Source organism: Pyxicephalus adspersus, chromosome 12, assembly GCF_032062135.1.
Source record: "Pyxicephalus adspersus chromosome 12, UCB_Pads_2.0, whole genome shotgun sequence".
NCBI lineage: Eukaryota > Metazoa > Chordata > Amphibia > Anura > Pyxicephalidae > Pyxicephalus > Pyxicephalus adspersus.
This window is the reverse complement of record NC_092869.1, coordinates 9,607,031-9,620,104: the sequence shown is the minus strand read 5'-3', so window position 1 is coordinate 9,620,104 and position 13,074 is coordinate 9,607,031.

The following is a 13,074-nucleotide window of genomic DNA, read 5'->3' as shown; positions in this document are numbered from 1 at the left end:
TTACAAAAGACTTGCTTGCTGAGTGCTTGTCCTAGGTCAGAGTTCAGGCACAAGTAAAGCCATTAGATTAACATAACAACAAGGTTAATAGCATTTTAGGAAGAAAGTAAGCTATGATTTTTTGTCTTCAGGAATATAGGATATTACGCCAGATTGCTTGCATTTTGCCTACGTTTACTATAGCTCCAAGGAAAAAAGACAATTATATTATTATGAATGGGTGCGAAAAGTACCAAGACCATCATACAGTAATACTTTTGTTGCTATAATACTGAATCCCTTTAAACAACCACTAGGGGCTGCAACAGCATTTCCAAAAAGCTTCCAGCTTGATTTGACTTTCCATTCTTTCTCAAAGTGTCGCTTGAGAGGCTACACTCCTTGGCAGACATCCCCCATCTATGACCTGTGATCAGTGACTTACACAAAGAAATGGAGCTTTAATTTATAATGCATGGGACAAACCTCTGAGGACTGCAGTTGAACCTGTTAGTTTTGTTTGCTGCACCCACATAGCATGTGTAACTAGCTGCATCAGTAGTGCCATTTATACGTCTTTGTAAAAAGAAAAAAAAGGAAACATGAAGAAGAAGGGGGAGCAGGGAATACTTATGTGACACTAAATAGCAATTCCCCCTTTCTTGACTTTTAGTGGTCAAAGTAATGGAAATGTCAGTAATAATCTTAATGCATTTGCTATCCTTGGTGAAGTTTAGAAAAACTAGAAAACTATAGCTGCTGCTAATATCTCAACTTTTCAAGTATGGTAACACTTGTCAGATGAGGGGCAACAAATCCTGGTTACATCTTGTGTTATGTGCACCTGTTTATAGAAGAACCTAAAGATTTACGCTCACCAGTCATGGAATCTAAAATAAAATATAAAAACATAATCAAGATTTAAGCCCACCAGACATGGAATCTAAAATAAAAATATGAAAACATAATAAAGCGGATCTCCTGTTCCAGTGAAAAGCCTCCTCATTTGGTCAAAGCTCCTTCTGCTTAGTAACACATAATAGCCCACATGTGTTTGTATATATGTGTACATATATTGTTTTAAAACAGTTCTATATACAATATACACTGTATATAGAAATAATTCAAAGTTTTTTTTTTTATTAGCATGATCACCAGCTTCAAATTCTTTAGATTTCTTTTTATTTAATCTTCTGCAGCTATTTTAAGGCTACTCTACCCATATAGCAGCTGAGACTGGAACTTTCTATACCTGTATCTGTACTTTTACAGGACAGCTTGGACTGTTAGAAATAGGAAAGTTTCTTCTCTTTTTACCTTCCTGTTGCAAAATAGTACAATGGTTATCCTCACTAGTCTATTTTAGAGAGGGAGGTTAAGGCAGACTATACAGTAATCATATTAGTGATGAATACAGCAATTTGACAGGCAAAATTCAACTAGAAATTTGCAGCATATTGCCTGGAAGCAAAATATTTCTTCTGGCCATAGGCTAGCATCAGCATCTGAACAATACAATGGACCACCTCTGTATGGTTTTTGGGGATATTAAAAAGGAAAATAGAATGACATGACTAGGTGCCCTTCCTGATTGTTTAAAGCTCACTAAACAATAAATGTACTAGGAAATCCTGAAGTTCTGGAAATGCCAGGGAGGGCTGAAGGAGGGCAACAAAAAATGAAGCAGTAGGTGGACAAGACCTAGTCCAGACAAGTCTAGCCTCCCTGCTTCGAGTAAATTCTCAAGCATGTGTTGATCATGCCGGCATGTCTTCCACTTTTTTATGTTGCCATGGTCGTACAGTTGGACCACATGAGTTTCTAGGGTATCTGGGGGTGCAGCCATGATAGTGATTCTGTATTAAGATGTCCTATTTAAGAGATTTCAGTAATGACATATATGAAACTATCCTCCTCAAAAGGTTACTAGAGATTCCTTAAGCAATGAGGAATATGTGCCACTAAGGTCAGTTTAACTGAAACAAAATTACAATTTTGCTATCTCTAAAGCTACGTACACACTTCCAATAATTATCGTTGGTAAACGAACGACGAACGATCCTGCACGATATCGGCGAACGATCGTATAGCACCGATCCTGTACATGCAGATAACGACACGATTGTTCCCAGATATTGTACACACAATAGATGCGATCGTTTGAGCGATACAGGAAGTGATGTGCACTACAGGAAGTGAACGAACGTTCGTTCATCACGCATGCTCAGACCATGGACGATCAATGAACGACCGTACACACGATAGATGGTAAACGATCGTCGTCCAATCCGATCCGCCGGTCCGGTCGTTCATTTCCAGCGACTATTCTCGTTCGTCGGCGTCGTTGGTTACTTTTTTTACGAACGATTTTTGACCAATCGATCGTTCGTCGTTCGTTCATCGTTCATTTCCAACGATAAAAATTGGAAGTGTGTACGCAGCTTAAGGGTGGCATTCTTCCCCTGACCACCACACTAATGTCCTATGAGTTGTGGATATAGGATAAGATAAGATATAAGACCTGACCTGGTATTTGAAGGGTTTCTCATGGTAAAATGATTGAGAAAGACTGCACTAGAACAATATGAACATTTACTCTTATTTGCATGAAACAGAATAGAAGTCCCCAATGTACAGAAGAAGACTGATCATTTCAGAATTTTTCTTTGAGGAAAAAGTCTGATTTATAAGAAAAGAGTTCTATATAACACATGAAAACACATAACGCTAGATATTTCAACAGAAACAAGAAAAACAAATCTCTGAATTCAAAAGCTTATCTGGATCAGGTTGTTTTACTGTTGGCAGATATCTGCCATGAATATCAGCTGGATTTGAAATTGTTGTACTTTTATTTTGTTATTTTTTTCACTAAAATATAGGCATGTTCTCTCTTCACCAATGATACAATCCTGGCACACCAGGTATATTGGCAAATAAGCAAACCTTACAAAGTTAGATAACAGAAGTTACTGATTAATTGCTTTAGGAAAAGATTTTTACATTTTATGCTCTCAATAACACTTCTACAGACTTACCATCCTGTATTGTGCAAAGCTTTAGTGGAGATTGTCAGAGACTAAAGCTGCGTACACACGGCAAATTTTTCTCGCCCGATAATCGGTATCGGCCAATTATCGGGCGAAAATCTGCCGTGTGTACAGTCGGTCGTCGTCCATCGTCCGACGACCGTCCTGGCGGATCCATGGACGATGGACGACGACCGATCCTAATGAAAGGGAAGGGGAGAGCGCGCAGCAGGGTGCCGCTCCGTCGCTCTCCCTCTCCCCTCTCCATAGAGCATGAATGGTGCTGTATGTACAGCATCGTTCATGCATCGTGCAGTCTTTTCTCGTTGGAAAGGATCGTGAAAGATCCTTTCCAACGAGAAAAATTGCAGGTGTGTACGCAGCTTTAGATTGTGGGGGCCTTCAAAAAGACTGTTATGGAAAACTGTTAAATAACAGGGAGTGAATAACCCAAATTCAATTACTGATCGGTGTCTGATCTGCAAATTTTGGTATATTTTGCACCTGAGATTCTTATGGCCATGAGTTTTCATTATTTCAGAGTAGGAACAGTAGGAAACAAAATGATCAATGTTCAATGGGGAAGAATGTTTAAGGACTAGATGTGATATAAAAAAGCTGCATAAGTGTAGCCAAATGAGGAGAGGCAAAGCTGTCTCACTGGTTCTAGACCAGGGAAAGAAGTCTTGCTGGTTCTTGGTCCGAGAAAGAGAATTGGGCTTCTGAAGGATGTGTGTCAAGCCTCTTTGATTTCATGATTGCATTAAATTTAGTCCATGTCTGCAGAAAGGCAATTTTGAGTTTTGAAATTCAAATAACCCACTGACTGCAGCAAGATTAGGCGCATTGGCACATTTGGGGGTCCTAAACCTCTTAGTGTTCTGAGAAGGGTTCAAGATTTGAAGGTGTTCATTTATAATGTTTTTATATGTGCTTCATGTATGTCCCTCTTCCATCTGAGAAAGGTCAGTGGCGTTGGAATTCCGAAGAGTCACATTGGATTACCTACACTCAGAACTCAGTACATTTCAGAACAAAAAGGTAGAGTCTAGCTCAGGGGTGAATGTAGTTGTGATTGAGTGCATTGTAGCATCCTAGTACACTCAACAGAGGTATAAAAGTGGATCCAATGATACCACGTCTGAATAAACTTATCAGCTCTGTTGGAATGGGTGGAAATCATATCCTCCATGTGGAAAATATCGGCTTCCTTTCTCAGCCAGTGTTCTACTGTTGGAGGGGAGACACTCTTCCAGCAAGCTGGAATGCATGCCTTAGCCGCATTCAGAAGATTCAACAGGGAATTCAATTCAACAGGGAACACCCTTATACTTTCTGCGATACGTCTGAAATATAGAGTAGAGCTAGAGCAGGTTTGTTGCTAATGTCTGTGAACTGTGAGCTTAAGGATAATATCAGCCACTGAGGCCCAGTATGGTTTGAATTTAGGGCAGTCCCAAAAAATATACAGTAGCGTACCCTGTACAGTACCGCATTTCCAACACGTATTATCTGTCTGAAGGAAAAGCTTGGTGAATTTAACGGGCATCCTATTTAACGGTGGCCAATTTGTAGTTGATCTCTTGGTATCTGTTACATATAGGGACCTTATGACAAAAGTAAAGCATCATTTCCCTCTGCTCATTAGCGAATTGCACATTTAGCTCTGCCTCCCTTTTGGCCACAAAAGCAGGGGAAACTGGAATGTGAACTTCCAGTAACACTTGGTATGCATAAGAAAGCGTACACTTCATAGTACGTTTGGTGACACAGAAGGTTTCCATGGACAGTAGAGACCGATCAAAATTACATGGCCGTGGTAAGGACTGAAGTACATAAGAAAGTTGTATGTGGTGCCAAGGGGTCAGGGAAGGCAGCTGCTTCTCTACTTGTAGAGTAGGTAAGTGGACCCATTCCCCATTCTGAAAGAAATGCATGGCTCTGTATACCCCTAGTTTGCGCCATAGCTGAAAGATGGGATCAGAGAGTCCAGGAGGCAACTCCAGGTTACTCAAAAATGCAGAAAGAGGACATGGGTATGGTTGCACTTTTTACTCCGTATGTATGACTTACAAATCTATATACTTTTTTTATTATATGCCTTACACATCTCCATACTTCTTACTTCTTCTTCAAAATTGGAGAAAGAGGAGATGGATATGGTTGCCCTTTTTACTCCATATATATGCCTTACAAATCTATATACTTTTTTTATTATATGCCTTACACATCTACATACTTCTATTATATTCTATATACAGGGTTTCCTTCATTTATTACATTCAGTGCTTAAATACCAAAATTCTTTCCTTTGGCACAAAAACTAAAAATGAATTGTGACTGTTTTGTAGATATGTTCCTTTAAATGAACTCATATGACTCTATTTATAAAACAGGGAAGCAGACATTCCCTGGTGGGAATCATTTACTGCTATTGAAACACATGAACCTAGAAGATTCCCACCAGGAAATGTTTGCAGGAATGTCTGATTTCTTGTTTTATAAATAGAGCCCGCTGAGTTAAAATAATTGATACCCTATAATATTTTTGCAATTGAGAAATAGTTTTTCAATTAGTATTGTGTACTTGACCCTATGTCCAACAAATCATTGTATATATTTATATTTGTTGACACTGTTTTCTCTTAAATGAAACAAATGTGAAGTTTAAAATTTTGCTGCCCTTCCTTACAATAATGTCCATTTAGGAAGGATGGGTCAGTTCTCAGATACTTTTTTTTTTACCAAACTGTCATTGAAATTCTGACCTGATGTTGGATTTTAATTGCCTAGGAAAGCTTTGTACTACTGACAGCTTGTGGTGGCAATACTCATTGGAATTGCTTTTAGAAAATGTAACATTTGGTCTTTCTGCAAAATGTTGCCATGTTGAATAAACTGGTCAGTCATCTTTTCATTTGTGCAATTCTTTTATCATTATTATTTTGCAATAAAACAGTCTGAAAATTTGCCATGACAATGATAGCAAAGTTTCCGAGCTTAAAAAAAGTTTTGTTTATATAATAAATTTGCCATGTTTGCATTTATTTACTTGTAGATGAAAATCAATTCTGTATATAGGTGTGGTACTACAGATACAGTACATGAACTCATAGGATAGAAGCTGACCTATCCTGCAGTTCTTAGCCTGCAGAGTTTGCAGTTATGAGTTTCTTTGGCTGGTGTAATGGAAGGGGAAAGAAGAAAAACAACATAGACTAAAGTTACCAGTAATTTTGTTGTGCTATGACATTACAGCAGGAGGAAAAGACAAAATAACTTTCCTAATGCTGTATAACATACCTCCTGGTGTGTTGTGCGAGGTCTAGCTACCCCACTTTAACCTAGTGACCCACTTGTAGAGCCAACTGCAAAAGAAAGACCTAGATGTCAGATGAACTCTCCTTAGGTCACACTATACTTTAAACGTAGCCTTCCACCCTTTTTATTGTGTCCTAGTCTGTAAAGTCATAAATGTCAAAAATATGCCATAGAACATAATTATTTTATTACCAACTTTTATTAATATGACATTAATCTTTACATTGAACAAAATTTACATTTCAAAGTACAGAAATCAGGTAATTCATTAAAAAAATGGTATACTTTCTAATAGTAGAAACAAAACTAATCTTAAAAACTGAAAAAAGAAGATTAAAGGTAATTTTGTTACTATTTCTATACAAAAAAAACATACTTTAAAGAACACCTGGGGTACTCAGTAGAAGACCCCAACAAGACTAGCAACGCCCCTGGTACCCCCTGGCATTTCATTATTTCAGTTCATTCTCCACCAAACTAAAATTGTAAGGCCTATAAAATAAATCAATATAGATCAAAACTACAGAAAGAGAAATAGGTACAGGAAGGAACAGGTGATGACAATCTTATCCCAAGCAATTTAAACATTGAGGATAAGCTTTTGAAAAGTGTGATTGGTAGGAGACATTTCGAACAATGTTTTGCTTTATTCTCTTATCTGAATTCCATTTAGAATGCCCAAGAGACATAGCATAATTGTGGTTAGCTTCAGTATAATGAGCAGTTCATTGTATGTGTGTCTTTATAAATAAATGACATGGGTATAAAGAGTAGAAACTGCAGTTTCAAATCAAAAAAGTAATTTTCTTTGGCTTACAAAAACTTACAGTTAAAGCAGTGAAGTGAATGAAATAATAATGCAGCTTTGGCTAAAAATTCACACCCATACCCATTTGGTGAATGACAAAGAATGGACATACATTATTAATACTTTCTTTAACTATTGTCACAGAAGCAGGGTAAGGATCGTTGATACCAAAGACATATCTCGATTTTTGATACCTCTTACTCATTCACAGAAAGGCCTAAGTCAGGCCTATAAATAACCACACAACATAATATAAAAATAATCTTTTTGTCAACTAATTTTTACCTTTTACAAGGTCCAGCTAGGCAACTAAATTTGTCAATTGGGAACAAAGTGGAATCAGTTATGTCATTCTTCCTTTTTGCATGTTAGAATCCATGCTGTTTGAAATGCCACCAACACCAATCACCCTAATGCCACCACTACAACCATCAACAGCACAATTAGGGTGGAAAGGATCAGAAAAATAGATTCAGGCTGCTCTCAAGCTGGACTCCATGCAAGGTCACATACTTTTGGTTGTTGGCCCATTCATTACAGATTTGCACCTGTACTATATTCTTTCCATTCTTATGACTGATTTATTTTTATTCCAAGGATTACTAAAAAACTTGGATTTTATTATTTATTCCCTGGCTTAAATCAGGACTAGAACTTAATTAGTAAAGTTGCAATCAGACGGGTTCTTTATTGCAGAAGGCACACCTTGCTCCATTGTGAGCTCTGCCATCTCTACCTGGTCTTATTTTGGGTGTTGGAACTTCAGCCATATTGATTGGCCAGGCTTGAATGAGGTAAGCACTGTGCATCCCCTGGGGCTGCCAGGGCCCCTGGCATATCTTGGCATCCTACACTGAGCTATGTATGCACAATTCAGTGTACTGTAAGGAAAAAGAACAGGTAGGTAAGTATGTATTCTTGCATAAGGTACATTTGCAATAAACTCCTGGCTGCTGGCAGTTTTTAATTGCAGAACTATATTTCCACTTTAATAACCTTTTCATCTGCTTGTCTTCATGGTTTTGGTAAACCACAATAGTCACCAAAAGTTAGACCATAGGGACCTTGCTTATTTGTAAAAGTTAATTGGTACTGAATGAATAAAGGATACACCTGGCTGAAAACTCAGTAGGTAATAATCTTTATAAATGGTTGTAACACAGAATATACATGATTCTATAGCCTTGCAGTTCATACACATGCCAAGGCAATCAAAACAACAACAAAGCACATACAAAATTTAGTAATAAATAACAACTATTCACAATGGTAGCATGCAGCAGATACAGTGTATTTTCTGCTAACATGTTTTTGAAAGAAGGAAAGCTCTAAGAAAGAAGGCTTGCACCTTGAAATGCATCAGCAGAAGATGCACACTGACGTAGGTGAGAGTGCTACAAGAATATTGATTGCATTTGCTTGGAAAAGGGAGGGTGACAGGCTTAGTGGAGAAAGTTGAATGCACATTGCATACTACCATTGTGAGTACTTTTGTTGTCTATCATTATACATGATCTTAGGATCTTCATGATTCCAATGCACTGTGGTTTTGTGTTACCTGTTCACTGCTTCGTCATGTGTGCAAGCTGCAAAGGTATGGAAACTTACAATTTTCTTAAACCTTGTTGGCTATACACAGGTGATTTCCGTGTAACTTATTTTCGGTAATAATTGGCTACTAGCGGCAGCCTATGTCATTTCTTGTTTGAGCGAATTCCTGATTTGTTTACTTAGCAATTAGAAGCCTATTTCCTTCTCATCATATTTCAAAGAATTATGGTGGGAAGCTGAGTTTGGCACACTTCTTGTCAATGCAGGTTCCAAGGGAATATGGAACTTATTCAGTTTAACCATTTCAGGTAATGATTTATAAAGTTTGAAAACCCATAAACATTTTTTTATAGGCACTGAACTGATGGACAGGAGGATTATTAAAACTTTACTTAGTTATACAGGACAAAAGGATAAGGTCTTCAAAGGCTGAAAAGATACATTTAGGGTCCATAGGGCTTAATTATAAGTAACATTTACGTTACTTTGTACAATATTGCATGTGGTTACGCATTTAACATGTGTTGATGTGTTGAGGTGCCATTAATTTAAAATAACACCTCATTGCATCCAGGCAAAGCATCGGTGCTTTAGGGCACCACAGAGTATGGTAGTGCAATGAATTTTTTTGGTACATTGGGGTGCATTGGCAGCCCATTTAATTTTGAATGAGCTGCCCTAATTATGGCCCATTACCACGTGACACAACGTTTCTATTATGACGCACGTGCACTAAGTCATATTAGACAATAAAAAACCACATAGATCTACTGCACCAACAGATTTTTTTATATCAGATTCATGCAGCTCTAGTTTGTATCTTGCAATTTGTTGATTTTAATACTACCTCTTCACAGTATCAATGATTCATAAAAATTCCATTTTATTTAATTAGTGTCTGAGTTGTGTTCTTTCCATTTTCAACACTTAACATTTACGCTTCTTCTATTTTAACATGTTTCATTTTTTCGTGTAATAAAAAAATAAAACACGTTGCCCACCTGGCACTGTTCTGCGCAGTCTAGACTATTACATAGTGAGGCTTCCATATGTGCATGTGGCAGCGCAGACACCCCCCTTCCCAAATCATTCAGCTTCTAGCACCTTCCCCCACACACAATCAAGCAAATCCCTTCATTTATAAACAGAGCACGTAGCATGCAAGCAGTGATAGCAGCATTCCCTTCATCAAATACTGCCTGGACCAGATCATGTTTTGAAGTTGCGGCTTGGTAAATGTTGAATCTTTTAAAGCTCCATGTTACGGATCATTGAGGAATTAAAAGGTTTCTGATAGTTCACCAGTACCCCCTTTTAAAAAACATATTTAATTAGATACCATAAATAAAGTACCTGTATGTGCAATGAGTTGCTGATCATATTAACTAGGATGTCTGCATTTGCCATACAATCTATCATTGGTGGCAAGGGGCTGGGACATCCAAATGACCTAGACTAATAAATCAATTATGGCCTTCCTGGGAAAATAAGGTTAGCTCAATAAATGTTCAGTTAACATGTTCTGATACTCCTGTGGTTTTTGGCAAAGGTGCAGCCAGAATGCTTTGTTTTGACTTGAATAAAGGGATAAAAAGTTAGGAAGTCTGTTAGGCTTTCTTGGCTGCCTACTGGGTTGGCTTCCCCTCTTGCCTGTGGTGAAGACCCATGACTTAAAGCAAAAGTAAACTGGTTTTCTGAATTGGGTCCTGCTTCGTCCTGGTATCCTCATTTGTCATGGCATGCATGAAGTGCCGCTCGCCACCATCTTCTTTGCCCTTCTTCCGTCTTCTTCTACGTCAACTGATCTCGCACTGTGCAGACACGAGATCCGGGGATGTAGATGGGGCAATAAAAGAGTGCCGATCTCAATGCACATGAGTGGGATCTGCAATTTTTTACCCCATTGAAGAAAAAGCCTGATTTCGGGTATGCACAGAAGGAGCAGCCGGCAGCCTCCTGGGGTGCATGATATATGTATCCCAGGAACCTTTCCCATTCTGTCTTGATTGCCGCAGTCCCCTTTAATTATTTTCTGAAGCTTTTTTTTTTTTTTAATTTTCCATTTCATTCTGTTTATGGGCACTAAAACATGCCCTTTTTCTTTTAGGCAAACTATAATGTGCAGGATAGGGCTTTGAAGATTCATGACATGTGATTTGGGTCATGGTGTGGCTAGAAATAGTGTTCTGCTTGAACACATTTCATTTTAATTGTAAAGGGGACTAAGATCCTTTTACAGGTCTTTAGCATGTCTTGGCAACATCAGCTTTCAAACATGCAATAATTCTCCCTATCCTAAAGAAACCCTCACTGAACTCCTCTCTACCCTCTAACTACCGTCCTATCTCCCTTCTGCCACATATCTCCAAACTTCTTGAACACCTTGTCTACAAAAGACTCACCGATTACCTGAGCACCAACTCTCTCCTTGACCCCCTCCAGTCTGGTTTTAGAGCTGCCCATTCCACTGAAACAGCCCTTACTAAATTGGCCAATGACCTCATCAGAGCTAAGTCTTAAGGCAACTTTTCCCTGCTCCTTCTCCTTGATCTTTCCTCTGCTTTTGACACTGTTGATCACCCCATTCTATTAGAAATCATTCTCCATTGGTATCAGTCACACTGGTCTCTTTATTTGCTTCCTATCTGTCTGATCTTTCCTTTCAAGTTTCTTTCAATAGTTATTCTTCCTCTCCCACTCTCCTCCCTGTTGGTGTTCCCCAAAGGTCAGTCCTTGGACCGGTTCTCTTTTCTCTGTACACCTCCTCTCTCGGAAGTCTCATATCCTCCTTTGGCTTACAGTATCATCTGTATGCTGATGACACTCAAATCTATCTGTCAACCCCTGACCTGTCTCCCTCAGTCCTGGATAAGGTCTCATGCTGCCATCTCATCATGTATGTTTGACCGATTTTTGAAGCTCAACCTGGATAAAACGGAACTCATCATCACCCCCCCCCCCCCCAATTCCAAATCTTGCTCTGACATATATCTAACTGTTAACAACACTGTTATTCACCCCTCCCCTCAGGCACGTTCTCTTGGTGTCACCTTTGACTCTGCCCTCTCATTTCCAGGTCCTGTCACTTTCACCTACGCAACATCTCCAATATCCGCTCCTACCTGTCCCCTGAGACCACCAAATTCCTTGTACATGCACTTATCATCTCTCTGGACTACTGTAACCTCCTCCTCTCTGGTATTCCACTAACCCGACTCTCTCTTCTACAATCTATTATGAATGCTGCAGCCAGACTCATCCATCCTTCCCACCACTCCCGCTCCACTGCATCTGTTTGCAGTTCTCTACTTTATCAAATTCAAGCTCCTGTGCTTTGCTTTCAAATCCCTCCACAGTTCTTGTCCCTCTTACATTTCTGGTAAATTGTAAAATGTAATGTTCTTGTCCCTCTTACACCTGGTAAAAAAATACTTCCCGAGCCGCTTCCTCTGCTCTTCCAGTGACCTACTAATGACTTCCTCACTCATAACCAGATCACATGCATGGGTACAAGACTTCTCTAGAACTGCCCCAACCCTCTAGAATGGTCTTCCTCATCCTATTCAGCTTTCTCCTACTTTCTGCTCATTTAAAAGAGCACTCAAAACCTATTTTTTCAAACTTGCCTACCCATCTTTTTCTGTCTTTTGAAACCAACACTACTTCTCACCACTACATATCTCCCATCCTACTGTGTGTAAATTCCCCCACCTACTATATTGTAAGCTCTTTGGGGCAGGGTCCTCTCCTCCTGTATCACTGTCTGTATTAGTCTGTCATTTGCAACCCATATTTAATGTACATCACTGCGTAATATGTTGGTGCTATAAAAATCCTGTTTATTAATAATAATAATAATAATAATAGTAATAATAATAACATAAAGTCATGCTAAAATACATTCTAGTCTACCGTACTCACAGATGAATGCCAACAAGAAAAAAAAGTTTTTGCAATTGTTAGCAACTAGCAGATTTTTCCTCTCTTTCTGTTCTTATAACCAGCATGTACTGCATAGTGGAAATGAAGTCAGTGTATAGTAAATTACTATGGGACCAAAAGGATCCTCTTAAACCCTCCTATCTTCCTTTATAATAAAATAGAACAAAAATATTGTTGGTGAGGGGAGCTCACAACATGGCACCTACCTCCTACTGTTCTCTAGAAATGGCAGATCCAAGATCCCACTATTACTTTACCCCCTTTGACCTCTCCTTGGGTTTTTCAATCATAGAGGAAAAGTCTTGCTTTCATGACTGCCTCAGAATTAGAGTTACCAGCAAGCAATTGAAACCCTTTACGCTGATTGGAGAAATGATTCCTTCTAAACAACTATGGCCCCAAAACTACTGCATAATGTAAATAAATCTTAGAAAAAAGTCAGAA